Genomic DNA, 26,893 nt, shown 5'->3' on the forward strand with positions numbered 1-26,893 from the left:
CATAAATATTTTCAGTTAAGCCCTCTTATTGGCTTTCCTGCAGAACTGGTAACTGAAACGCTGGCACTGTAACTCAGTAAAACCTTTATGTGTTCTTCTTTGCTCCTTTTTACACAAAAGCCCAGAAATTTTCCCTGCAGGCTTGTAATTGTGCTGCCATTATAGGATAGCTCTTTTAAGCCAATCATCCAAAATGCCCATCTTTCTGTGCATTATTGTGTGTCAGAAAAAGCGAGGCTCCCTCCCTCCTTGCTGTGCAGACATCCCAATACAGAAATTAGCCTGTGCGAATCCATCTCCTCAAATCCCAAAATAAGAACCGAGTCTTGTGCCAAAGTCAGTGCAAGTTGTCCCACTGGTTTCATGTGGCTTTGAGTCAAATCATGAGAGTGAAGCTCAGGACTGTGCACTATTCAAGATCCACCTGAAACAAATTAATTGATAGGACCAGCGATGATGGGGAGGAAAGCAGCAGCTACCTGCAGCATTCCAGGTGGATTGCTGCACCCTGCTCCCTGCCTGACACATCCCCGACAGCTCTCTGGCAAAAGGAGCCCTGTGCTAAGCACTGCCTTTCAGCTCAACAGTTATTTTGCCTGCAGCCCAAGCAATATTTGACACATATTGTATCCCCTTTCTGCTGCATCAGCAGTGTTGTGTAAACACGTTAGCTCATCGAGGCTTGAAATTCACAATTGTTTCCCCACTTGCAAAACAAACCACGTCCGATAGGCCCAGGGGATGAGGCAGTTATTCAGATTTCTACTAAAGCTGGTCAAAGTAAGAGAAGTGGTTAATAAAGTTACTACTATCCTTTCCAATCCATCAACTGCCTCCAATACTATGAAGTGCTGCTGACGTGGCAGGAATGAATGGCACTGCCTTTCAGCAGCCCTCTCCTCTTCCCTCAGAGGGGACTGAGCTTGTTGAAAAGACTGGCGGGTTGTCTCTCCTGATGGTAACAGGGCTGGTTTCCTTTCTGATCAGTGCACAGTGGAGGAAATAAAACAAAACAACACAACTTGCAAGGCCTCCTTCACTGGGAGAGACTGATGGATATAAGGCTTGGGTGCTGAAGGGCTAATTTCATCTGCAGCAGACAGAGGTGAAGTTGGGCAGAGAGGTGGAAGTAACTAGGAGAAGAAAGAGCAAAAGGTCTCTCAGCTCAGGGAACATGCACAGAAATAAATCCATCCCTTCACACAGGTTTGTCATCCAGGAGAACCCACTCCAGCCAGACTTCCACCAGTTTCTGAACACTGAGGGATCAGAATCAGCAAGAGCAGGCAGGAGATGTATTTACCATCATGTATTTACACACTGCGCCAGATACAGCATTTCAAAATGCCTCCTAGCCCTGCTGGCTATATGCGAGATGATACACATGTGTTTTGCCCTCTTCCCATTTTCATATGTGAGGTGTCACAGACTTTTCCTGGCCTCACACATTTGAGACTAGCCATGGTGCTGGCAGCAGCATCCCCTCTGCTCCCCTACAGCACCGTAGTGGTTTACAGTGGTGGCCACTGTCAGTGAAGTGTACTTAGCCTACAAGTTATTGCAGCTTCCAGCCCTCCCTGCACACCTTTGAGCTGTTTTATAAAGCAGGGCAAAATTAAACCCTTCCTGAAGGGCCTTTTCAGATAAAGAGGTTGGGTCTTCGTAGCAAATACACCCGGGATACCTCACTCACTTTCCCAATACCATCCCTTCCTGTTAGTCTGGTGCTTCTGAAAGTGAACGGGGTATATTCATCCTGTGCCTGGTGGAGTTCAGGGTATTTAAGCTTGGGCCTTTGCTTTGAGGGAGGAGAAATAGGGAAACTTCTAACTTCTGGACATTGGTCCCTTGGTTTCATCGTTATTTAATGTCATTGTACTTTCTCTTCTATATTTGTCTGCCTAATAGTAATAGACTTACTTTTTGAAGCAATAAACGTCTTCATGCATGAGCCAAGAATACTGAATCTATCCCTCTATGCAGATCTGTCATCCAGCGAAGCCAGGCTCCCACCCATCACCAAATCAATATGAAATAATATCTTTATAAGATCCATCTGTTTCTTTCCCTTTATAACAGTTTAAGATCTGATACTATGAGGCAATGAGGTTTAAACAGCCTGTCTGTTAATTGGTAGGTAGCTCTTTCACTTAGCCCTGGCCCTGACCCTACTACCTCAACCGTCTCACATGCTACTGCCTAATAATTCCTCAGGGATGGAGACAGAGGCCACGCCTGGTCATTCCTTACTATCAGAAAGCTTCACCACAGATGAATCCTGTGAACCAGCTGGAAGGGGGAATTACACTATTTTATGATAAGGTTGTGTATAGGTAAGCCATGTTTTTCAGGACCTCTTGCTATGCCTTCATCCTTCCACAGAAAAATACATAGTACAGAGTTTACAGACTTTGTGCTCCAAATGTTGTAGAAAAGTATAAAATCAGTTAGGTCCTGGGGAACAGTTGTTTTAAATTCATGTGTTCTTGCTTTTATTAGATATTACTATTTATGTCAGAATCTGCAAAGTATATGATTTCAACACAGGGTAGGTTTTGTATGTGCCACAAAGAAATTGATGGCAACTGACTGAAACTCACAGCAAAATATACAAGTAAATGGAAATTTTCCCAACACTGAACTTTTCTAACTTAATCTATGAACACAGGTAGGATGGCAATAAAACCAGCGATTCAGAATAGCAGAATTATATCTGAGCTGAATTTGACACATTATCATAAAATTATTAACTCATCTGCTTTCTAGGGCAGCAGAGTCCAACTGAACTTGTCATCTTCTTCGGCCAAGGACATGAGCCAGTGGGAAAAAATGTGAGTACTCACATTGATTTTAATTAGCTTCAGGGTTTAACACCATGTTTTTTATGTTAACTGAAAGATACATGTTGTACTTAAATGCCCCTACAATAATGAATAATGGTTCTTGCAATGAATTTGCTAAAAATACATCAATATGATTTTAAGGAAATAAATGCTATGTTGCTCTGGCACATACAGTGAGCTCCCTCTTCTCCTGGACAATGGTCTGAAGCCTGAGTGTCAGAAAGTGACTGAAATGGACCTGAAATGGCTGCTCCAGGGCTCTTTCCATAGTCACCATAAAGATGCTGCATCATCACTAAAGTTTGGGTACCCTACATTTTATAGTCAGATCATTACCAAGTATTCTGGGGTGTCTTTTCCTTCTAGCCCCTAATTTGGTGACTAAATACTCCTGGAAAGCCATGGACTAGACTTATCCCACTGTGCAAGGTAATTTGTACTTGGGGATCTCAAAGTATGCTTCAGAAACATCAAGGGGCCAAGCTGCTGAGAAAGAGAAACACTTTGCAGTGCAGTGGCAAATCCCAGATAAATGTACACAGTGTTCCTCAATTCCAGGCTTATTCTTTCAGCCTCAGGATCAACTTTTACTTTTAGAAGTACTAAAGTTTAAAACCTTCTGAATCTTGGATGAACATTTGCAAAGAGAAGGGAGCATTTGTCCTTAAGTACCAAAGGCTTTTGAAAAGCTCTGTCACTTCTTTTGGTTGATGGAAAACAGCATTTGTGGAAGAAACACTATTCTCTAATGAGCTCCTGCTTTAATCCAGAGCACACCAGAGGCTAAATAAACTGCGTGGGTTCAGCCAAATGTGTGCACGGTTCACGTAGGTCTTGCTCAAGCTAATGGATCATTGTTATGCCAGGATATAATGGATAAATTGGCAAGGGTCTGTCCCTTGCATGTTTGATGCAGTCTCTGGATGAACCTGTAAGGACACATTTGCTTGCATTCTATAGTATTCTTTCTTACAGTCAAACCTTGTTTTGTGTTCTCAAAATGGCATAAAAAGTTCCAGAAATAATTCAAAGTAATTAAAAATAAAAGGGCAGGAATCTGATGCCAGGGAGGGGAGCGTTTTCTCTTTTAGCCTCTTTTTGTGGATCCCGTTGTGCCAAGACAGAGAACAGTGAGATGTTCAAATATTAATAAAGTGGTAGCACAGCCAAATTAAAATGCCCCAATTCTCATAAGTAATGTTTCCAGCAGAGCACAAAAGAATAATCAGGCCCCCAAACTAGTGAAGGAGAATTTATGACCCACCATCTGAGCTGCCAAGAACTCCCTCCACGCTGGCACTGAGGATGGCATGGGAATCACTCCGCCTTTAAACTTCACCCTGTGCTACCCTGCCTCCCCCCCCTTAAAAAAAAAAAATAAAAAAATAAAAAAATAAAAAAAATATATATATATATAGTTAATTCAAGAAACTCTGTCTTTCTTGAAAGGGCGATTTAGGCAAACTATCCCAGGTGGAAGAACTTAAATGTTGATTTGCACATGTTGTATGTGCCTACCCTGGATGTTGCAGACATACCTAGGGCACTGTTCTAGGTCTGGACTGGTCTTGTCCTATGGTTCAGGGTAGACTTCTAGTCTCGGCTATTTGGTGAGTAGCATAAAACACTTTGTGGCTTGAACCACTCTAGGGAGCAGGGTTTTTCTGTTGGCATTTCTGGACTAGCCATCTCTCATGTGGCTAGCCAAAATAACAATGAACCTGGCATGGTTGCCAGAGTGGTTTCTCCCTGTCCCATGCTCCTTGGATATCCTTACCACAACACCATCACGCTTTCATGTATCACATGTTCTCATTTTTTGTATATTTAAATTGTGAGCTTTGTTTTCCTTGTGCAGCAACAATGACAATACAGACTCATGCACAGTGAGCAGTAAGGGAGGTTTTCCCAACAAATATGCAATTATTTTTAGGAGCAAATGAAACTCCAAATACTATGAGTGTGTTTTTAATGAAGTTCTTCCCTGTGCTACTCCTCTCCACCTTCCACTGGTCAGGACACAAAGATAAACTGGGCTAACAGTCACACTCACCATATTCTGCATCTCTAATGATTTTGAAACATGACATTTTGCTTTACATTCTCTTCCTCTGTCATGTATTCTGGTTCACCTGAACTTCCCATGATGGCATACTGAAGTTTTATTTGAGAGCCTTTTAGTACTGTATTTGCTAGTCAGATAAAACATTCTCTTTTAGACTGTTTTTCCAATCCAAAAACTGTCCCACATACATTTCAGCATTGATTTTGTTCCAATCTCTGGCTGGATATAGAAATGTTTTCTAATACCAGGAGTCCTAAATGAAAATTTTGAGAGGCAGCACGTACTGTTTTAACCCTACTTTATCTCTTGATAGACTTCTGTAACATCAATCTGATCTCTGATATCATTCTAACCAAGGTAGTCTGCTTTCTCCCAGAATTTTTCCTAGTGCTCAAGATACGTATTATCTCTCACTTATCACTTTGCATTGTTTACACATTGGTAATTTGTGGTTCTTTATGCTTTGCAATCTTTTCATATAGAAAATGAAATGAGGAAAAAAAAAAAAGGAATAGGAGGAAAAGGACATGAATCAGCTTCTAGAAATGTAGATTTGGTTTCCAGGGTTTCTTCAGTTCACCCTTATCAGTCATGGGTAGTGATCAAAGAATTAAATGTCTTCCCATTGAGAAAGGTTTAAAACAGTAAATAATGTGCTCATTCTGGGTCATTCTGATACAACATTCCCAGCCACTGATGTATCCCACATCCAAATGGTGACACTTCAGAGACTCCTGAGTGATCTTACACAAATGTACCTACTTTCTCCCTTGAGGACTTTCCAGACTTCTAAGAGTGGGAAAGCTCCATTTCTTGCGTATTTGATCCTGGCCCTCTCCTGTTGTGAAATCAAATTTTTGCAAGTGGAGCATGAAGACAGACGTCTTTGAGCCTCTCTTTAAGTGTTTAAATGTATAGCTCTTAAAAACATGCACCCCTGCCAAGGAAATTGGTAGGAGTCTACTGAACATAGTCACACACTGACTCTCAGCTAACTAAATTGAATGTACTTTTCCTGTCCACAATAGGTATTTATCTTCTGCTCATTTCTCCGTGCTATAAAACGCCAGACTCTACAAATTTCACCATTACCTACTCTGGTCTCATTATGCCATATGCCTATATATATAAATGTATACATAAGTCTATATATATAGTCAGTTTACAAAAGTCATGCACATCTTGTAACCTCCCTGTGTATATGTTCTCAACACATCTTGTTCTGATAGGTACCAGGAGTAAACACACACTGTGTACAAAAAGAAAGAGTTTCAGCCCATACTTCTGTCCCTACTGCACTGAAGAGCAATACCCTATTGAAATGATATAAGAGACTTGTTCTGGTTTGCATTTTCCAATTCAGGCGGACAGCTGTGGCAACTACATGATAGCACAATCAATGCTGACACAGCCATACATGGACAACATTTACAGAAATGTAAAAAGAAAGGTTCCTGGCCTAAGATTCCAGCCTAATTGAGCCAAACACAATAAATGTGATAATCATTCCTTCTCACAGTGAAGTGAACAATTCAATTTGGAAGGAAAGATGTGCCATTGCTATTCCCCAGTCCTGCTGTTATTTTATTTTATATGCACTGTTACTGCTCATCATAGAGATTTTCCGCATTCAGTTTGGGAGTACCTTTGCCAGAGAGTTCAAATTATGGTCTAAACTCGGGTTAATGGGGCTTCTGAGGGTTTGCCTACACGGGGAAGTTAGAGTGCTATAATGGAAGCTGTTAATTTCCATCACTAAGCCTTTCTGGACACCCTCGGCCAGGCACAAACCAGCACATGCTCACACGCTAGAGCCTGAGCTGGCCAGGCATGAGGGAGCTTTGGTCTGACAGCTGTAGAGCTGTGAGAGCACAGCGCTTCTCCCAAACTCTGCTAAAATCTGGCTGTGTCATCCCTGACTTGGCTCTTCCAGGCAAGAGGCTGTCACCTTCAGGGGAGAGCTGGTGGGCCAGCCCCGGCACACAGACGACAGTCCCTGCCACCCCTCCAGCGGCTTTGTGGCCGCTGACTCCAGCATGGGGAGCATACCCACCCTGCTGCATACACAGTCCCAGGCAGACAAGCCCACCACACACCAGACTTGCTGCAGAGCTCTCTGGGGAGGTCCTCTGAAAGCCTGCCGTCCAACACCCTTTCCAGATGCTGCTGCTTTTGAATGATATTACAACTATTGCAAAATCACTGCTGCTGTTGCAAAAGCAAAAAGGAGTCAGTCCAGCACACACTTTTTAAGTGAGTGATGTCAGCTACAATAAATAAATAAACAAACAAACAAACAAACAAACAAACTCAAAACTCTGGGGGCTGTTCTGCTGCACTGTATTTCTTGACACTACGACGTGGAAGTGCTGTTATCTAATAAAGCTGTGCAGCAGCTTAGCTACTTCCTCTCACCTCTACTTAGCACCAAACAGTACCACTTCTGCCTTTCTTGCAACATTGCACATCAGCCATTAGGTTAGAAGGGAAAGGTGATAAAAGGCTTCTTTTTCCCACAAGAGACATGATCTTATTTGTTAAATTTTTTGCAATGCTTGCTTACTCTGCACCCTTGCCTTTACCTCTTGCTTTGAAGAAACAGCTTGATTTACACTGGACTGAAAAAGGAGCATATTAGGTGGTTGCTATCAAGGAAGATGCCATTGCTTACCTGCTGTCCTCCAACCTCCCATGCACAGGGCAGACTTGCACATGCTGCTGTGGGGCCACTCTAAACAGGCAACACACATTTGGGGTTGCTCTCTGGAGAAAAAAAAAAAAAAAAGGAGAAAAAGAGAAGGAAAAAAAAAAAAAAGGAATGAGGCAGACACACAGAAATTATTTAACCTATCACCTAAGCACAGAGGGGACCTGTTGCAAATGCATGGTTCTTTCTCAAGCACAAAGATGGACTCAGCTCTGGAGCCTGGTGGGAGAGAGCACTCATAGGGCTTTAGCATGGACCTAATATCCTGATGCAGCACAGACAAATCAGGCATAGCTGAGGACAGGCTAGCCCATGAACAGATTACCTGAACTTAATCTCTTCCAAGCACAGCACAAGCCTCAAAAGGAATAGGTGCAATCAACACTGGTGGGAAGGTGTTTGAGTGCGTGGCTCATTTCAATCTGTGCGGAAATACCCCCAGACACCATCTTTTTTTTTTGCCCCATTATGTTTATTAACTACAATTAGGTAGTAATTTATACATCAAAGAGAAGTTATTTCAGAGTTCACAATGCTACTCACATAGAAAACACAAAGCAACCATTTTTGTTATACTAAAGCTGAAAGAAAAAAAAAAAAAAGGAAAAATAAAACAACAAACTATGAGACAGTTATTAGTGATTAAAACAACTATCTCCCGTTTTTTCAGGAAGACTGATATCTGCTGTGGAAGGAAATGACTGAATGAACTGCAGGTGTAGCAAGGTAGTTAAATCAACTGGGCCCAGCAAATTGCAGTTTCTCTAAAGGAAGGTTAATAGTTGGCCTGGAAACCAGACACTAGAGGATAACAAGTGTGCAACAAAGAGGAAAAAAAAGACAGCATTACAGATCTTATTTTGTATCTCCACACCAAAATATGTATGTTGTCTTTGATTCAACTGGCACAGAAAGTTCTACAAAAACCACAGTAATGCTAACAGATATACATCCATGAAACCTTAGTCTTTTGTTTTATAAAGACAAAGGACATGACAAAGCTTCACTTTAAATAGAATCATAGAATCATTTAGGTTAGCAAACACCTCCAAGATCCTGATGTTCAACCATGGCTAAGTTTACCAGTAAACCATGGCAGGACCTCACTTAGCCTTGGTGAATCTCATATGGTTGGCCTCAACTATACAGATCCCTACCCTCAGGAACCTTCCTACCCTCAAGCAGATCAATGCTCCCACCTAACTTGGTGTTGTCTGCAAACTTACTGAGGGTGCACTCGATCCCCTCACCCAGATCATCGATAAATATATTCAAGAGAACTGGCCCTAGTACTGAGCCCTGGGGGACACCAGTAGTGACCGGCCTCTAACTGGATTTGACTCCATTCACCACAACTCTTTGGGCCTGGCTACCCACCTAAGTGGGTCACCTTGCCACAGAAGGCAACCAGGCTAGTCAAACAGGACTCACCTTTCATAAACCCATACTGACTGGACCTGATCACCTGGTTATCCTGTATGTGCTGCATGATGGCACTCAAGATACCTGATCCACAGCCCTCCCCAGCACCAAGGTCAAATCAACAGGCCTGTAGTTGCCCAGGTCGTCCTCCATTGAAAAATGACCCATGATCAAAATAAACACACCAAAGTTCTGCCAGTGACACTGGGCTTGGAGCTGGGTACTGATCTGCTGGCTCGTCCTGTTTCTCCCCTCATCATTCCCTGCAACTGGAGGCATAGAGGAAAACACTACCTGTGCTCCTGATCCCTTAACCAATTGTCCCAAGGCCATGAAGTCTCTCATTTGCCCATGAATGTTTTGTTGGAACTTCATCACAGCCTATGTGATTCAATAATGAGTAATAATCTGAGGGCCACACCAGGGCAGAAGCTTTCTCTCACATCTCTAACCTGGGCCCCAGGGAGGCAGCAGACTTCCCTATGAAGTGGCACCATTCAGCATATTGGACCTTCTGTTCCCTTCAGAAGGGCATCTAAAAACAGTTACAGTCTTTGAGTAAAAGTGGAGAACCCATGTTAAAAACTGCATTTAGGTTAAGGATATGAAGAGTGGTTACAATAAGAAAAAAAATCTACCAAAAAGAAGACGGCATAAATCCTTGTGTTTTCTCACTAGGGGACTTTGAGTGCATACTTGCACACACATACCATCATCCTCCTTCTGGGTCAAGGTGAAGCCTTTCCTGCCTCTTCCCAGAGTCCCCCTTGACTGTAGTGGAAGATGGTCCCTCTGCCCCAAAAACTCACAGCAAAACTTCCCCCATCATTGTCACAGACTTTGCTGACAGAAAGACATACGGAAATAAAGTTTGACTATATTCCCAAACCAGACTTAACGGAGTATGAATGCCTGCTGCACACATGAACAAGCTTCAGTTGTAGAAATAAGCCAGAGCATCCCAGGTTCCTGGGTCCCCCACACTGAAATGATTTGGAAATCAGGATATTCCTGCCTCCACAAAGGTGGAAACAATCTTGGCTTTGCTAAACTGAGTTAATCTTTCTCATTCCCATTTATTTCATGCAAATTTTCAGAGAGGAGATTTGGGTTTTAGGCCTATATTGATAGCATAGCTTTTCTGTACTTTTTGTACCTTTGCCATTTAGACAAATTGAGAAGAAATACAGCATTTAGCATCACAAATACTTTCTGCTTTACCTTTCCATTCTCATTGCTCAGGTGTCCAAAGGCTTTAGGGAATATGTATTTCATGTGTCACAAGGAAAGATAGGATGTGAACTCAACTTCATCAGCTCCTTTGTGTTTTGAGCTGATACTATGCTCACAGAAAAAGTCTCTCCATACAGCTGAGCTTTCGTCAAATCCTGCACAGGTTTTTTGTTGATGTTCTCAGCCCAAACAAATCATACTGCAATCCATCACAATTCAATAAATGCTTAGCATACTTGCCAGGTTGCTTCGTAGTTTTGCCATGCTTAGAGATGCTGATGAAAACTTGTTTTCATTCTGTCTGCTACCACAGGAATTGTATTTGTTAAGCTACACCTCTTTCACAGTTTGTATGGAGAAGGCAAAGAGAAAATCCTTTCTTCAGTCACTGACATTTCAGCTGTTTTGACTGCAGCAATTGAATCCGACAGACTTTCATTCTAAAATGCAAGTGAAAGTTTTGTTTGGCAGAGAAGGACACAGCCATTTTGAGACATGTGAGACCCGCTCTTTTTTAGTCACAATTTCACAAGCTGTGGATGCTCCAGTTTTCAAACATGCTTATTACAGTTAGCTCAGATCCCAAGTGCTCTGGCGTATATAATTCCTGAGAAAGCAGTTCTTCTGGCAGATTAAGGGAACAGTTTGCTTTTGCCTCAGGCCATTAACATTTTAATAAAATGGTCGTCAACTGTGATAACAATTTATCTTTAGGGGACTTTATCTATTATTAACCTTATTAAGTAACAAGTTTATTTTTGCTGACATGTAGATTTTCCAATCCTCATCAAGACTGATTCCATTTTTTCCTTTAATTTCATGTTCCATTACGTTGCACTCCTTTGCTAAAAGTGTGTTTTGCAAGTTTGTTTGGTTTGTTTTTGCACTGAATTTCAATGCTTTCCATCTCCTCAGAGTTAGGAAAAATACATGATCTCATCAGAAGTCATTAGAAAAAGTCATTTAGTCCTGTATATCAGTCATTTTAGCTCAGGTAAACTTGCAGCCATTCACATCCTGGTTTGTCAGGCACTGGGTTATCTGAAAATTATTTCTGTCCCCTAAACTCAAAATCCAGAGAAGAACTAAAATCTGCTTAACAGAAACTATAATTATCCAAGGTTTCAGATGTCTGCCAAGATACCAGGGTTACCATTATTCAGTGTAATTAATGCTTTCACCAATTTAGAAGACTGTACAAACATCGTGGCCTCGTGCTACTAGACAATGAGCACTTTCTATGAGATGATGAATGCCTTTGCTTCTGATAGATTTATCAGTATCTTGCAGGTTCTGGATCCATGCTGGTCACGTATAGGAGAGGCTGAACCAGTTAAGAAAAACACAGCTTTCAGTCCCAACTCTCTCATAAACCAGCTGACTGAAAACCACAGTCTATGACTGGAAGTAAACACAACCTGATTTTTTTTCCTAATTTTTAACTAATTTATTTTTTAAGTTTTCAGAGAATCTTAATAAAGGTTCACTACATCCATTCTTTCTGTATGCCTTCATAAATCCATGTTATTTCTAAGCTTGTAACAAGATGCTCTACGAGTTTTGCAAGGAAGAAAAGTCCAAATGTATTCAAAGAATCATAAAACGGTTTGGGTTAGAAGGGACTTTAAAGACCATATGGTGCCAAACCCCCTGCCATGGGCAGGACACCTCCCACCAGACCAGGCTGCCCAAAGCCCCATCCAGCATGGCCTTGAACACCTCCAGGGATGGGGCATCCACAGCTTCTCTGGGCAGCCTGTGCCAGGGCATCACCACCCTCTGAGTAAAAAATCTCCTCCTAACATCCAATCTAAATCTCCCTTTTTAAAAAAAAAAAAAAAAAAAAAAAAAAAAAAAAAAAAACATTCCCCTTTGTCTTATCACTATCTGTCCATGTAAAAAGTTGCTCTCCGTCCTTTTTATAAGCCCCCTTTAGGTACTTGAAAATCTGCAATGAGGTCACCCTGGAGCCTTCTCTTCTGCAGGCTGAACATCCACAGCTCTGTCAACTTTTCTTCACAGGAGAGGTGCTCCAGCCCCCTGATTAATTTCATGGCCCTCCTCTGGACCTACTCTAACACCCCCACATCCTTCTTGTGCTGGGGGCCCCAGATCTGGATGCAGCACTCCAAGTGAGGCCTCACAATAGCAAAGCAGAGCAAAGGGAAACAATCACCTCCCTCCACCTGCTGACCACTCCTCAAGTGATGCAGCCTGGGCTGCAGATGTCTTTTTGAGCTGCAAGCACACACTGCTGGCTCATGCCAAGCTTTTTGTCCACCTGACTCCCCAAGTCCTTCTCTGCTGGGCTGCTCTCAGTGAGTTCTTCTCCCAGTCCATCTTAAAGCCTGGGACTGCCTCAACCCAGGTGCAGCACCTTGCACTTGCCCTTGTTGAACCTCATTAGGTTCGTGTGGGCCCAGTTCCCAAGCTTGTCCTTGATGCCATCCCTTCCTTCTGATGTATCAGCTGCACCACTCCACCTCTTCCAGGGTGGACCCCTAATGGACACCATTCATCACCAGCCTCCACCTGGATGTAGAACCATTGACAGCAGCTCTCTGGCTGGGGCCATCCAGCCTATTCCTTATTCACCAAATAGTCCACCCATCCAATCTGTATTTCTCCAATTTAGAGATCAGGATGTCATGTGGGACTGTGTCAAAGGCCTTGCATAAGTCCTGTTTGTCTTGATCAGTCTTCTCTTGTCAACTGATGCAGTCACTCTGTCACAGAAGGCTACCAGATTGGTCAGGCACAATTTGCCCTTGCTGAAGCCATGTTGGCTATTCAGGATGTTTTTCTGCATAAATGTCACATTATTTCTAGGTCCTTGACAGCTACTGCTCCTAATTGCATCAAATGGGAAAAAGAAAATGGATCTAGTCTGTGTCTCTACTGTAATCTTAGGCATGACTGATGTAGTATGGAGATATTTGATCTAATTTTAAGTTAGTTTGTGCTGCTGGCAGGCTGGCTGCAAATGTGCCGGACTTCATCAGCAAGATTATCCCCTTCCTGGGCTGGGTTACAACTAGCTGGATGCACCACACTGGAGTCATGCCTGCTGCTTGGCAGATGTCTGGCTCTCCTGGGTGCAAGTTTACACCATCAGTAGTAAGTCTCCACACCACATCAAGGAGCCTGCAGCATAAACCATGAAGGCCCTCTGTCACAGGAAAAAAAAAAAAAAAAAAAAAAGTCATGAGTTTGCAAACAAAATCTGACACCATTTTAATTTTTTAAAAAGCTATATAATAATAATCCATGAATTAACAACAATGGAATGAACAAAAACAGCAAACAGGTTCCTCCCAAGGATATAAATAGAGATTGGTTTGGAAAGATTTATGGGGAATTCTGGCTTCATAATTCAGAGTAATCATGATTTGTTATTAAAAAGCTATAAACTGTGACAAATAGACAGGAAGCTCATTCAAACACATTCCTATCAAGTCATTCTGCATGAATCACTCAGTTTGCTGAAGATGGCCTCTTGAGTCAGTAGTTTCTACTGAAAGTCTGAAGACTGGGATGGCATTCCTAACTCTACCACAAAATATCTTTCTAGCATTGGTTAAAAATTACTCTGTAGACTTCTCTGTCTAACAGTGTAAGGAGAACAGTCTCTGGCAACACTCTTATAAGAACGTAAGTCCATTCATATCACCAAGACTTTTAATGCCATGTTGCAAAAGGTGATCTCTGAATGCAAAGCATTCATGGTAGTCCTAGAAACCTAAATTAAAACCTTTTTTTTTTTTCAATTTTTCCGTCAAGAAGATCCCTGGAATTGTTTAGATCTGAATATATGCTTTCTACCCTCTCACCCTAGCAAGGCAATCCATCAGTCAGATCTATGTCAGCCATGCATTAGGAGGAAATGCAGGTCTACATGCAAGCTCCCTGAACGACCCAAACTGTTTATTTCAGTTCTAGTACAAAATTACCAAAAATTAGGAGTCTTCAGGGTCCTCTGCATGAGGACAGTTTAGCAGACAGCTCTTCTCTTGGCAGCACTGTTTCCTACAAATGGCCTTGAATGGAAGCTGTGGAGGCTGTTGAGGCTCGAGTGCTTGGCCTGCCTCGAGAGAGCAATGAGCAGAAGCCCTTCCTGCCAATATGCTTCCAGCTACAAGTGCTAATTGTATTATTTGCTTTTTAAAATGCAATACAAGTGAAGCTGTCCTCACCACCATGAGCAGGCAGAATCACCCACATCTAATTCATCTCCTACTTTATAGCCCATTGAAAAGAAATGCAGGTTGCCCTAGAAGCATACAACAGGTGGCTGTGAGACAGCAACCATCCATTTCTACACAGCGTATGAATTTGATCTCATTTGGCTAATTATCCCATTAACCTGTACCTAAAGATCCAATTACTGTAGCTGTGGGTGACTGAGTAAAGGGCAGCAGCAGTAAGCCTAGAGTGTCAGGTCTGTGCTAACCTTCTCTGGAGCATTTGTACCTGCCTGAGCCAAGCCTTCCCTGAAGTGATCCAGCAGGATTTATGTTTTTATGATGACCATGAACAAACAGCATTCTCTCTCTCTCTCTTTCTTAAGTGAAAATTGGATTTGAGTTGAAGTATTCAAATACCAAATGCCTGAGTTCAAAACCAGTCACAACTGGCGTGTGAGCATGACCTGAATGGCTGCATGGCAAGGTCTATTTGTCGGTGCAACTGGAAAGGCTCCTAGAGGAACAGAGCTCAAACTGCATAAAATCTGTCACTGCTAGCACTGGGGGCATTTGAACTGGTCTTGTACAAGGGCATGTGTGTGTCTAGTGTCCTTCCTTCGGACAAGCAAACCCAGACTTCATTCCTTCTTGTGTGAGGAAGGGTGGACATACAGCTTTTAGAAGAGTGTTGATGCCACTTGTATAGCAGAAATAGCTCCAATCACTCATATAGAGCAACTGGAAGTAACATACAATAAAACTACTACACCTTTATTCTCATGCAAAATACCAAAGGAAAGATGGAAGATGGCACAGCTGAAAAATGTATGTGTTAAAAAGCACAGTAATACAAAAGATTCATAGGCCATACTCAAATCTAACCAGTACAAAAAGTTAAGATGAGGATACAAAGAGACTGTCTGAGAAATTTAGAAAGATACCATGAAAAGCAGTGGCATTGATGATAATAAGTAATTATTTTGAATCTCACTAGAAATTATATAAATGGAAAGGAGGAGATATAAAATTTAAAAAAAGGAAAAGAGAGGAGAGGAGAGGAGAGGAGAGGAGAGGAGAGGAGAGGAGAGGAGAGGAGAGGAGAGGAGAGGAGAGGAGAGGAGAGGAGAGGAGAGGAGAGGAGAGGAGAGGAGAGGAGAGGAGAGGAGAGGAGAGGAGAGGAGAGGAGAGGAGAGGAGAGGAGAGGAGAGGAGAGGAGAGGAGAGGAGAGGAGAGGAGAGGAGAGGAGAGGAGAGGAGAGGAGAGGAGAGGAGAGGAGAGGAGAGGAGAGGAGAGGAGAGGAGAGGAGAGGAGAGGAGAGGAGAGGAGAGGAGAGATCATACTGATTAGAACCCTTAAGATCCTTTGGGAGAGAAACATGGAACATTACCTATGAACACTGTCAACAAGAAAAGAAGTGATGGTAAAAATGTAGAGTTGGGACATGCTTGAAGAAAAGGTTTATGATCTTTCAGAAAGTATCTTCAGCAGCTAATTAAAGAACCTTTTGAGGCAAAGAATCCTGTTTCTCCTGACAGTATAAGGGATATTTATGTAATCCATTGAATCAGACATGGAGATTATCACTAACAAAAACTTCAACAGCTGTTCTGGGAAGTACTGCTTGGGCATTTGGAATTTGGTGTTTTTTTTTTTTTTTAAACTGGCAGTCAGCCTACAAAGATCAAATCATTTACCCTGCCCTGTTCTCAAAAACAGAGAATGAAATCCAGACAAAATGCAGCCTTCTCCATGAGAAATATTTTTCCTCCTTACTTTGGGAAATGTTTTATTTTCTGCCCAAATAGGGAACAGCAAATACCCAGAAAGCTACACACCAGCAAGCAGCTCTTCTAATTAGACTTCACTTCGGAATATCCTTTTGCATTAGCTTCTATAAAACTTAGCAGGCAGTGTTTTTCATTACTGATGCTTTGCCCATCTGCCTTCACATACCGACTGTCTCAGGATATCTGTGCACCAAAAGAACCTGAAAGGCTGAAGCCAAGATGGAGCCTGCTTGGAGATCATTATATTGGTGACTGTGGACAACAGAGCAGAATAATTCCCTTCTATATGACAAGTGATCTGCTGGTTGCCCAGCAACTGTTTGATTGACTGCTTTTCTTTTTCTTTTGGTAATGTTTGGTGTAATTTGTGGGCAGTGTTTCTAATCTCACGCAGTCACAGGTTGTTGATTTTCAATCCTGAGTTTAATTTCTCATGCCTAGAAGCCACAATTCTGGCCATGTTTCATATTACAAAATAGGATTTGCAAACTAATCCGTACCCATTATACCTTTAACCTTGTTATTTTGTTACAGGTGGTTGGGATACATGCACAAATTTCACATCTGCAGCAGCGATATGGCAACTACATACCACCTCCATCCCTGCATGCCAGGGGTACCTGCACACCCAGGTATTCTGCCTTTCCACTCCCATACTTGCTTCTTTCCTCTTCTGTGCACATGCTCATGATGCTGGTAATGTCCTTGAATTTTTCAGAGCCTGCTGCACAAAGGACACCACCTTTGTCTATATATATCTGTGACTTTCCCCCTCCAGCTTGCCTAGAGTAATGCAACTGAGCAGCAATGCCTGTCACTCCTTGGAGCTAGTGGGCTCAGAGGCCATGGTTTCTCATGCAAGGACTCTTGTCTGGAAATCCTCCCCTTCATATATCTATTGGAGAACATCTTCCACCAGCTTCAGAGGGTGACTTCAGAGGAGTTTATTTGGCTTAGCTTTTGGTGATTCTGCAGGGACTTCAGCGGTTTGTTTTTTAATTGATCTGAATGCAAAGCTGACAACAGGGTGACAATTTTAACTATACCCACTGTGGATACTGAGTTTTTTCACTTTATTGTTGTTATATGAAGTCTTAATATGCGACTAACTGCTATGTCAACAGGCACTCCAAATCTTTAAACAACAATGCAGCAAAATATCCAGGTTTCAAGAGTGCTTCTCTCTTTCTGTTTAGAAGCTGAAGAGGTTGTTACATTGCACAGTGTACCAGGGAATATCACATTCCAAAGTAGAACATCATTTGACCTAATGTGATAGAAGCTGAGTAAAATCATGCATAAGGCAGAACCAAAAGAAGAAAGGGAAAAATAAAATAAATAAAAATAATAAAAATAAAAATAAAAATAAATAAAAATAAAAATAAAATAAAAATAAAAATAAAAATAAAAATAAAAATAAAAATAAAAATAAAAATAAAAATAAAAATAAAAATAAAAATAAAAATAAAAATAAAAATTGTAAGCAGTTCAGAAGTCTCTAGCCCTGGAAATATTTAAATATATGTATAATAGGTAATATAATATATATATATAATAGGCAATAGAGTAGCAAATTTCCCAAGTTATTGTGCTATTGCTTTTAAATGTAACTACTAGAGATTTCTGTAGAATTCCTCCCTTATCACCGATGAAATAAAACCAGGTATCATTTGTAACACACAAGTTATTTCTGGGTAGGACGAAAGCAAGGTCTTGTTACTATAAATCTCATGCATTTAAAACTGGCACTACTTTGAGCTTTTTTGGTCTGTGTAAACCAGAGGTGGGAATGATCTTTGGTTTTATTTCCATTAAAATGTAATCCCTAATTGATCAGAGTTTTGTTGAACTGCAGTTTAGGCCTAGACATTATTATCTAGTTTTTCCCTGGGCCCAAATGCAAGTTTTTAATAGTTTGTTGGGTGTAGTGTTTTTTGTTTTTTCCTCAGATTTGACATTGTTGGTATTAGGTACACAATAGCATTTCCATGAAACAGGTCATACAGTGTTTATGAAAATGATTTAAAAGCCCAGAAATATCAAATACACAGAAATGAGTCCTGCTGATGCTGTAGCTACTGGAAATGTTGATGTCAGCTAAAGAAAAGCTGCCATCATAACTCAGCAAAGTCCTGTAGGCAATTAACAGTCCCTCTGCAGCCAGTTGCTCACATTGCTCACTTCTGTATCCAGTCCCCTTCTGTTCATTGCTGGGCTACGGGAAAGGGCTTTGGGAAATAGCTAGTTGGAACAGAGCACCATACCTTCCCTTCCCAAGGTGCTCCCCAAACATCTTTGTAGATCTTCAAATCTTCTTCAGCTGTTAATGGCATGGTACAAGCACATGGACAAAGAAATTCATTCTCATTCATGTGGAGATGCTTTGGGGACCGTCCAGCCCAAAGACAAACAATTGCTATTTCAAACAATGAAGATTAAAATTCTCTTCATTGGAATATGGTTTTTGCTTCAAATCATGAGGCATCTTGGTTAAATGTTTGTATTTCCATATCTGCCGTGTAAAACACCTTCCCCCAGTTCACTAATGGAATAATACTTACAGTGTTTGGGGAACTGACAACAGACATGCTGTTATGCTGGGGGTTGGTAGTGGATCATGTAAGCAGACACCAACATGTGCAGCGTCAGGCAATTTTCTACTTAACAGTGTAAGCAACTGGTCTGCTGGACATCTTCGAGTTTTCATCTGCTTGGACTTGGGCCATTGGGTTCAGGTAGCCTTGTTAAAAAGGGATTTGCAGGTCTTTGCAGTGTTACAGCCCTGCCAAGCTGGAAGCTATAGACAAGGTCAGTGTCTAGGACTCTCTTGTATTAAATGAGCAAGTAAGCTTATATGCATTGCAGATTCCCTGCCCATGAGATCTCTTGTCTAAAGCAATCTGCTGAAAGGTGATAGGGTTGAAGTGTAGGCTAGACAACATGCATATGGCAGAGGGTTTGTAATATTCTAAATAGCATCCACTATGTTTTCTTGGGTCAACATACAAAGAGTGTTGGTAAATCAATAGTCTAATCCACATGTGACAAGACAATTTATCAGGCTTCTTACTGAAGTGCTTCTCTGCTAAACAAAGCAGGTTTGCAGCTTTGCTGGCAGAAGCCATTTTGCATCATGTGGCATTGCACAGCCATAGCAAGAGGTGCCTACAGTCTCGCCTGCCTGTGCTAGGAGAAGACGAGCTAGGCAACCCTAGTCCTGGTGCTGGGGAAATGCTATTAAGCACACACTGCTGTCTTAACATTACAGTATTATAACACAGGAGAGGGGTGGAAATAATGACCGGGTGTTCAATCCTAATTACAAGGAGGAATTTGTTTTGCTTTTACTTGAAGAACAGCAAGTTTCTGCTCCCTGGGCATTATAAAGACACAACTCGCTGGTCTAAAAGACTTTGATTCTTTCAAAGGCATGGTTAGGATGCTGTTACATGAAAAGGGAGGTATATAGCTGTGTTGCAGTGACACCTATGACAAAGTGAAAGAACAGGGCACTTGCATTTCGCCATTTGATAACATTGTGTGAACCAAGAGCAGCATTCACAAAACCTGGGTTCCTCTAGTTAAACCCTGACCAGCATATTCAGATATTAAATTCCCTCATCTGCTGAAATCAAAGGGAAAAATAGGCATATGCACAAATTAGTGAAAGCATGTGATCGTAAGTGTAAGGCCTGCACGTCTGAATGGTGCAGGTTGAGATTTTGCAGGCATACCTCTCCACACATCAGAGGCACCCTTCTAAATTCCCTGATTCAAAAATGTGCTTAGAACCCCCATCAGGATACATATATCAAATCTAAAAAGTTATTTGACCTCAGAATGAATCAAATGAAATTAAAGACAAAGGAAAAGAACGGGGTGGGCAGAGCATGGGACACCACTTAACTCTTATAAAATATGCACAGTCAGCTAAAATACAGAGATTTTATTCTGATGCAAACCTATGTAATTTTATATAGCAACAATTCTTGAAAATAGATTTGTATTTACAGAAATGGAGTTACACCTTCAGCACATATATAATAATTGTGTTATAAAATAGCTGCCGGAGTATAGAATACTGAACAGAAATGTCTCATAAGGCCATTACAACCCTACTCTACTTTAAACCCACAAAAAAAATGCTCACAGGATAGAAGCCTCTACTCATATTACTCACTTTCCTTGCCTCAGCAGGAGAGAGCTGCAAGGAGTGCTACGTACAAGACAGAGTGAATGAACTCTAGTATTTCTTTACCAAAGCAGGTACCAAAATATAGTGGATTTGTTTCACTCTGTGGATGATGAACATAGTTCAGTCTCTCATTCACTTACCCTCCTCAGTCCATAGATAGGTAAGCACCCTGGACAACAACTGATATTTTTATTATCCTAGTTCTCTATTCACTTTGTCACACAGATGGAACTTACGGCAGTAAGGAGGGAGCTCCACCAAGGGGAATACCTTATTCAGGGTTCCTCCTGGTTCAGCTCTCTGGCTGGCACAAATATGCACAGCTATTTCAGCATCCTTTACTTGGATCAGCTGGCATCAGCTTGCCTACACTGATGCCAGCTACCTAAGCATCTGTCTCTGCGATGTGGGACAGATATGACCCATCAGCTTACCCACAGACATGGCTTCTGTTCTCCTGTGACATGACAAGTAGAATTGTACACACAGGCTGAAGACACAAGCAACCCCTGAGAACACTTCTGGAGCACGATTCTTCGTGGCCTCCACACCACTGCAGTCACCTGTAAATGTGGGCAGCAGAAGTGTCCCTACTTGCCACTTTCATTGAGCATTTTTCCAACTTGTTTTGTGCACAGCTGCACCAAAGACCAAAATTGAGTGCAAAGTTTTCCTGAGGCTATAAGTCTTTTCCTGAGGCAAAGGTCATAAATGTGAAAGGGCAGCTAGGACTTCTAAGGAATTTAATTACTTTTATTTACTTCATCTCTCTATTTTTGACACCTTTGGATAAGGTTTTGAAAGAGGTTGGGAGGTGTACCACATGGCTGCTACTTCATAGCTAATAGAAACAGCACTGGTCACCTAAACAGGTCTTATTCTTGACTAAGAGGTGGGTAGAAAGGAAATCGCATGAAGGCAAAACATTTTGTCATGTAACTCATGAGAAAAAGCACTGTACCTACAGAATGGGAAAAACAAGAGAAATACTCCTTCAGTAATAACAGAGTAAAACACTTTTAAGAGTGTGTGATACAGTGGAGAATAGTAGAAGAGATAAAACAAAAGCTGGCCTGTGTCCCTCAAGTAACTATGGAGCATTAGGTCTTTTTTTAAGGAACAAAGTCACTTCCAAAAGTATTTTTCCCACATAAGGTTGCACTAATCATAAGCAGAAAAACAGCAGGTTTTCACCAAGTTTGTTAAGCAGGGCAGACATTTTCCTTTCCCTGAGCCCAAGATGTGATGCATGGATTTAGCCACCATGTCTTCCAGCTCTAGAAGCAGTTCCACTGATGTTAGGGTGTGTAAGAAACCACAGTCATGAGCAGTGAAAGGCCGTGACTTTGCTCTCCCTCACATGTCCCTCTAGCTCCTACAGTTCCCTTTTCTGCCAGAAACTGCTTCAGCTTTTCACCAACTGCTTTTAAAGACAGGGTTCAGTGAGGAATGGGAAAGTGAGGGCAACCCTGAGTGAACAGCAATACCATAATCTTGCAAATGAACCATCACACATCCACAGCTATCACGTTTTGTGTAGCTCTCTGATATTTCACAGCTAACAAGCTGGCAAATACCTGGAAACTTCTACTCCTATGTTAAATTTGGTTGAAAACATCCAAGTTATTGGAGACAGAAATGCACAGACAGATACACAGAAGCAACATAGTCCTATGTACTTACAGAAAAATAAATCAAACCAGCATTAATGCAGTGCTGTTGAGAGGCACTACCTTGATTAAAGAAATTCAGCTGACCAGCCCAAAGTCCAACTTCCTAGAAGCATCAGTGTGACAGCTTGATTAATGCCAACATTTCCTTCAGAGGCAGTTCACTACCCCATGCAGGTCTTGTCTTTCTAGCTCATTGAAAGAAAGCATGAGACAACTTTCCCTACCCCCCAAATTAACCTTGTCTCAGCCTTTTCAAGGTTTTGTGAGATGGGAGCAGCCTCCTGAACTGGGCTGACCTGAAATCCACAGCATGTACCTGTATGACCCATCAGTAATGATGCACCCCAGTAATGATGCACCTCAGTGTGCTGGTTACAGCTCAGGCTTCACATTCAAGGAGAAGGTGCTCAAAATGAGGCTGCAGGGTTAGACAGGATCCAGCACTGAAAGTTGTTTTTTTTTTAGCCTAAATAATGCAGTCCACCTTACAATCTGTGTAACACTCAGGGTGTCTACACATACTCCTCACGTCTTTCAAACAAATGTTCCTCTAGAGATCCAGCTTTCCTTAGGCTGTGTAGTGCATGCTACACAATGCATGCTACATGCAGGAGAATAGGTAGAGAAAAAAAAAAAAAAAAGAAGAAGAAGAAAAAAAAAAAAAGACCATCCCCATGAGTATTAAAACTTCGAGGTTCCTTGGAGTTATGGGCTGCTACCCTAAAGACTGTCCAGGCAGCAGCTTGGTAACCCTTCTTCAGACTGACTTTCACACAATGCTGATTTTTTTTTTTTTTTTTTTTTTGGGGGGGGGGGGATGACATGAATTTTTTTTTCCCTCTCTTATTTTTTTTTTTTTCCTGTCATAGATAGTATTAAAGACTTTCTGTTGCTTGGGCTTGTGCCAAGTGAGAATTCCTCAAAACGCTAATCTGGCCTAAAACACTCATGCTGAGGCAGTTCCAACTTAAACCAAGTCGCCTCTTAGTGCTGCATTACCTCCTATGGGCCCGTGTCTCCCATGATACCCCACAACCTCCTCCTTCAGGGAGAGGATTTGCTATGGGCACCATGTCCGTGTCACTACAGATGTGCTATGAGGGATGTGCTACAAACAGGGAATCCAGACATTGTGAAAAAACGGGAGCATAATGCTCCCAGTCTTCAACTTCAGTGTACCATTTTGGGGAAACATGTTTTTCTGGTGAGCCAGAGTGTTTTGGATAATTTAATTTATCTCTCAGAATGTTTCATAATGATATAAAAAATGTTCCAAAATACATATTTCTGAGAGAATTCTTCTGGACTTCTGATTCCCAAAAGAGCTAATATCCTTTTTCTTTTTTTTTAATTTTTCTTTTTTTTTTTTTTTTGGTCTAAAGATCTGAATTTTCAACAATCACAACTGTTAACATCAGATTTTTTTGCATGTTATAAATTCCCTTCCTTATTTTCCTGCAGCTTTAATTACCTGTAGCACTTTCATGCTATCTTCCTGTACATTTGCCTTTTCATAATGATGTATAACATTTTTCCCACGTGAATTATCACTAGGGCATAATCCCAGATCCTCAGATCCCATAGTAAAGATTTGTCCTCTCTAAGCTGACACAACAACAGGCAATTCATTGAGCACAGACAGACAGACACATTTTTTCCATGAATGCATTTAGCATCATTACCAAAACTGGCTCACTAGCAATTTCAGCTAATAAGAAAATGAAGTTAGCACAAAGCTTCTGAAAATAAATTCTGCAGAAGACATTTCTCTGTTTTAACAGGGATTGAATGCAGTCCATTTCTCCTTCCCCATGTCCTGAACAACACATCAAAACAATGTTTAGCAAGTGAGCTACATTTCACAACGCACTCACATCATAATGGACATAAAATAAGTTGCTTGGCAGTGTAAATGCCCTGGAGAGAGCAAAGCTGGTGTTTTGTTTTTTTTTTTTTTTTGGTCCAGTCTGGTTTCTCCCAGTACTTTAGGATTGCCCAAGGATTTTCCATTATCTCACTGGTGTTTCTGTTAACCCCCTGCATTACTGAAGCAGTGCAGCCACGGGAAACCTCCCTCCAAGACCCCTTGAATTCGAGGTCACAGAAGTGGTGGGACGCACTGGTGTTAATTCCCAGCATATCCCATGTGGTTAAACAAAACCAGCATGAAGTCACGGGTGGGAGAGAGGGAGAGAGATGTTTAAAAGATGGGTACTCCAAGTTCTCTTTAGCCAGGTGATGGGAAGAGAGAGACAAGGACGTAATGCAGAGCAGGGTATCAATTCAGTGGTTTTCCCCAGTTTTTCAAGTTTGGTTAACGGTCACAATGATATTTTCTCAAGTGCCCCAGTAACTAAACGGCATGTGGAAAATGTTATTTAGCTCAAGAGTTTCTCGAGTGCCACAGACTCCAAAAAGAGGCTCTTGCTAAGCTCACTGTGCTCCTTGTCAGTAGCAACCACGGGCCAGATCGCAGCTCTTCAGAGTGGCCTGTGGGGCTTAATCACAGAAAATCTGGCCCTTAATACTCTTCCTTAGACTACCTGACTTCTCTTCCCAAGAATATTAGAAACCTGGCACTTGAAGGTCCATTTTCATGAAATACTCAGTCTAGTAAACGTCCTTTGCACAATGTATGTGGCAAGCAGATGCAGTGGGTCACAAACGCTGCTGAAATTAATGCTTGGTGATTCAGCAGAAGACGTGCATTTTTTTGTTGTTGCCTGCTACTAGACAATTTCGTACACTGCTGGTAATTACCGTATCTGTTTTTTATTTATTTATTTTCTTTTCTTATGCCTTACCCAGTAGCTTTGTTTGTTGCAATAAAAACATTGAGAACAACTTGGAAAACTTCCTTTGCTCTGACTTGAAAAGGCTGAATTCAATTCCCAGGGAACTCAGTGGGAGATGGATTAAGCTCAGTGGCAAAATCCTTTACTTCTTACCATGCTGCCCTTGCAGCAGGTGCTGAATTTCCTTTTACCAGTTGGTTAATTTACCTTTTTGTGGTAGCGATGTACAAAATCCCCCTGAACTTCTTGTATTTATATGTGTGTGGTTTTTTTTCTGCGTTCCTGTAACAAAAGGGACGTAGAGCGTCTGCTTCTTATCCATTCTCCAGCCAGTTCAGACCCCCATAATTTTCCCCTTCCCAAAATTTGTTCTGCACCAGGATTACTCTGTGCCTATCAAGGTGGTTTGCAATATTTTTTACTCTTTTTCTGTACTTTAACTCTGGAATATGCTTATGCTCTTGTTCTTCCCCCAGAGTATCTTGCTGATGAGAATTACAGTTCTGTGTGGAAGCAGAAATGAGGAAAGGCATGTCCTCTTCCAGCCCAAGTCATTCAACTTCAGTTTCCATCTTTCCTTAATGCCCCTCAAACACATATGTTTTGTATCTTTGAAGGTTTGAAGGCTTTGACACCTTCAATTCTGAAAAGTGATCCAGTTGGGAAGGATGTAGAGGAACAGGGATCTCCAGAAGAACACTGTACCTACAGAAATATCCCTGATGAAATCTAAGCAAATCACCAAAAAAAAATCCTGGAGACAATGAGGATGCCATTAATAAATGCCAAGCTACTCTGCTGAATTTTCAAATCAGCCAAAGCAATTTAAGAATCACATCCTCTCTGTCGATCCCTAACATTTTATGAAAGATAATTCTCACATGCCACTTTGTGGAGTTCAGCAAGACATCCTTATTAGATTTGCTTGTTGTGCTTATTTTTTTCAGAACATGATGGCTAATTTAAGTCTTGCTTGATATGTGCAGAAGGACCTATATTCAGGCACACAAACAATTCCTACACTGTGATAGCAAAATGTGAAGAAAAAGAAAACAAACAAACAAACAAACAAAACAAAACAAAACAAAAAACACATGATATTACATACAAGTTGTAAAGGCACAGGTTTTTAATCATCCCCAGAAGTTGTTACTGAGCTGTGTTTGATATGTTTACTCTTGATTTTTGCCTGTGCATTTTAGAAAAGAAAAACATAACTTTCAGACAAACTTACTATTAAGATGACAACATTACTTTAGGCATTTGGTATCTGTGTTTTCAGCTTTTTTTGTTTTAGAGTACTTTTAATAAGTAGCATCTACAGACAGCTGTAGATCTAGTCCTATAAATCACACCAAAACAACTACAAGAAAAAAGGAAATTGCACATATTCCAAAGTTTTGCCATTTTCCCACCACTGGAGATAGGATTTTCAAAACAAGCCTTCCATAATCTTGTGAAATACTCCAGGGCTGAAACAGAAGCTGTGCCTCACAATAAAGTGAAAACATTGCATTCAAATTGGAAGGAAACGCAAAGGCTCTTTCTTTTTGTGTTACTGTAAATTAATTTTAGAGATGGGCATAAACCATAAAATTCAGATTCAGCCATAAACCTGGGAACATAAAGCTTGAAATACATCTGGATCATTGTACCAGACCACCATGGTTGCTGGCAAACAGGTAATAGCTGATTAGTCAGAAAAGTCCAAAGCACAACTATTCCATATGCCCCGCATCTCACAGGATGTCTCCCAGTACACAGCATTGCCATAAATCCTGTACTGATGCACCACAGACATTTCCAATGTCTTTGGTCTCTGTGATAGGCATTGCAAGCTTTTTAAAACAAAAGGTGTTCTGAAAGAGCATAGCTTGGATACCAATTTTCATCCAGAAATGTGAACCTCATTTGTGGAATCTCCCCCAAATCTATCTCATTTAGTGAAAAACAGATTCTAGGTAAAAATCCAGCAAGAACAGACATTCA

The 26,893-nt window shown here is 41.3% G+C and overlaps 1 long non-coding RNA gene across 2 annotated transcripts in view; it reads right to left on the reverse strand.

Moving 5' to 3' along the window:
* The window catches only part of LOC137852718 (uncharacterized), a 106,351-nt gene that overhangs the window by 41,953 nt on the left and 37,505 nt on the right, over nt 1-26,893 (reverse strand). For both annotated transcript variants that reach the window (XR_011094005.1, XR_011094004.1), the window contains exons 3-4: nt 10,259-13,439; nt 7,580-7,671 (exon numbers count right to left, since the gene is read on the reverse strand). This is a non-coding gene — a long non-coding RNA (uncharacterized lncRNA). The remainder of the gene's footprint in view (nt 1-7,579; nt 7,672-10,258; nt 13,440-26,893) is intronic.

The sequence above is a fragment of the Anas acuta genome, chromosome 2 (genome assembly GCF_963932015.1).
Source record: "Anas acuta chromosome 2, bAnaAcu1.1, whole genome shotgun sequence".
In the NCBI taxonomy this organism is placed as follows: Eukaryota; Metazoa; Chordata; class Aves; order Anseriformes; family Anatidae; genus Anas; species Anas acuta.